The following is a 2,874-nucleotide window of genomic DNA, read 5'->3' as shown; positions in this document are numbered from 1 at the left end:
AGAGAGAAAGAGAGAAAGAAAGAGATAGAGAGTGACACACAGACAGGGACGGAGAATAAGGAGAGAAAGCAAGAGTAGGAGAGCTTGAGAGAATTCTAGAATGAGAGGGGGAGGAAGAAGGGAAGAGAGCAAGAGTGAGAGAGAGCACGAGAGCTTGAAAGGGAGAGCAATAGAACAAGCAAGAGTAGGAGGGCAAGAGAGAGTACTAAACTGAGAGCACACGAGTGAGAGAATGGGAGAGAGCAAGAGTGTGAGAAAGAAGAGAGCTAGAGAGAGTTTCGGTGCAGAGAGCTTGGCCCATGGACTGTGAGGTGCCAGGCAATTGAGATGTACACGCAAGACTTGTCTTTCAAATGTGCTCACTTTATCCACACAAATACTCCACATTCTAGCACAAACACTACAGCATTCATGTGCTGTTTGAGCAGAGATGCTACCGCAGTTTCAGTCTTTCTGGGTGAGCAGAAGCGTGCAGGCTGGGAGGATGGCCCTGAGGTTTGTTGTAATAGTAGCTTTGCTCTCCTGTAATAGTTGTTTCCAAGTCCTGCTGCCTCACTCTGCTAACCTAGACCTACTCCTGGAGCTTCCAGCTTTGGGACAATCTAATCTAGGCCTAGAGTGTTTTCAGCCTCTAAGACTTACTGCTGAATAAGCTCACCCTTTCTTGTTCTTTCTTAGTTGCTCTGGCTTAAACTCCTCTCTAAGCTGAGTGATTCAATCTGGCTTCTCTCTCAGCCTCTGACTTTTTGCTCTTCCTGGCCTCAAACTAACTCTAGCAATCTATTCTTTTTTTTTTTTTTTAACAAGCACTAAACAACATTTGTATTTTAATTACAACCCTGTGCTAATTCCTAGAACAAAACATAAAGTTCCTTATACTATTAGTAGCATGAAAGGCCTACCCATTACCATCTGGTTACCATAGTGATAAAAAGATTCCCCCCCAAATTCTCATAGCTTTATTTCTCAAGGGTCTTACAATCCTCTAATTTTCCTGAAGGGGTAGTAATCTATTCTAATCTCCTCCTTCTTCTCATTCTTTCTCAGTCTGTCTTTACCTGTGTCTAGCTTGTTCTCTTTTTAACTTGTCTCTGTAAAAGTCTCTCAATAATATTGCCTCCTTTTCTCTCTCTGTGTTCTCTATAAGTAGTCTCTTTTTCGTTTCTCTTCTTGTGAGAGTTAGGCAGATGCTCTTCTGTCAAATCTTTCTCTGATTCATCACTTTGTCCACCACACAATTAGACTCCATTTTCGAACATGGGTGCTTCCTTCTACAAACTAACTTTGATTGTTTAGGATTAATGGTATTTACTAATGACATATCTGTATTCTAGCCAGAGGGATTAAAGTTGTGTGCTAAGGGCTGAAGCTCACCACAACTAGAAACAGGTTCTTTCCCCCGTAAATAACACAGTCTTGGGGTTCACAGTGTGATTAAATATCATGCAACAGTCCATCTTTACTGAGAGCATATGGTGAGTTACTTTTGTCTTGAAATTGAGTGGTGGAGTTTCAGCTAACACAAGTTATAAAATCTTGGCTTTCTTCATTACTGCATGATGTCAGGCACTCTTTTATATAGTGCCAGGTGGCAGTTCATCTATGATGTCAAAACTTGTCAGGACCCTGAACTTAGAATGCATGTTATGTACTTGTAGTACACAAGAGAAAGGTAGATATTCAGGTCAAATAGAGCCTGGACCTGGAAGTGAGATATCTTTTTTTTTCTCACAAAAGCGTTTTTATTTGAGACAAGGAGAAGTCTGACCCATAGGATTAGAGTTCTAAGCATTCAAATTTAAGTGTTTGTGGTACAACTTGGTCTATAAATCTTGCTTCTCTTTGGTTGGAAAGGGTACTCGTGTTACAGTCCTCCAGGTGGGTAAGAAGAAAGACCAGGAAAGGCTGGATGAAACACCTTAGCTACTGGTACTGCCCTCCAGATTCTATGTCAAATTAACAAACTCTCACCGTCTGGTCTGCAAGGTGCCACCCAGTGCAGAGGGACACAGGACTCTTGCAAGGGCAGATGAGGCAGAACAAACAGGTATACATTGCTTGGGGAGGAGCAGGGATCTGTCCACTGCAGCTTCAGACTTCTGTGTGGAGTGGTCATCCTTGTGTCTGGTACATCTCATCAAGGTGCACACCCTCCAGTTCCTGTTATAGCTGAGTAGAGTGGTCACATCCTCGCTGCTCAGCTCAAAGTCAAAGACCTCAAAGTTCTCAGCAATGCACTCTGGTGCCGCAGCCTTGGGGATCACTACCAAGTTCCTCTGAATGAGAAACTGGATCAGCACCTGGGCTGTCGCTTTATTGTACTTGGCTGTGATTGCCTTGATCCTGGGATCCTCCAGGAGAGAAGGGTCTTCAGGCTTGGCCCAGGGCCTGTCAGGAGAACCAAGGGGACTGTGGTATGCAGTCACCACGATGCCTTTGCAATGGCACTACTCAGTCAGCCTCTCCTGAGTTAGGTATGGGTGGCACTCGATCTGGTTAACAGCAGGCTTATATCTTAACCCAGGTTTGTTCAAGATCCTCTCAATCTCAAGAGGGTTGAAGTTGGAGACACAAATTGCGTTTACCAAACCTTCATCCACTAGTTGTTCCATAGCTGTCTAAGTGTCCACAAAATCGGTGTCAGTGGGAATCACTTTTCCAGATGCATCCAGTGGGAAAAAGTCAGGCCCAGGCTTGAGGTCCATTGGCCAGTGAGTAAGGCAGAGATCCAGGTAGTCCAGCTGCAGGTACCCCAGTGTCTTCTGGCAGGATCCTTTCACCATGCTCTTGTGGAATGTGCATCACGGTTTGTGGGAAGCCCTGCTGTGCTCTCGGAGATTCTCAAACCGAAACTACAAGTTGACAGCTAGTCTC

The 2,874-nt window shown here is 44.4% G+C and overlaps 1 pseudogene; it reads right to left on the bottom strand.

The window, feature by feature from the left end:
• Positions 1-2,091: 2,091 nt before the first annotated feature.
• The window catches only part of LOC116070758, an 11,492-nt pseudogene continuing 10,709 nt past the window's right edge, over positions 2,092-2,874 (bottom strand).

This window comes from Mastomys coucha, unplaced genomic scaffold (assembly GCF_008632895.1).
Source record: "Mastomys coucha isolate ucsf_1 unplaced genomic scaffold, UCSF_Mcou_1 pScaffold22, whole genome shotgun sequence".
NCBI lineage: Eukaryota > Metazoa > Chordata > Mammalia > Rodentia > Muridae > Mastomys > Mastomys coucha.
This window is presented reverse-complemented; position numbering and strand designations above follow the sequence as displayed.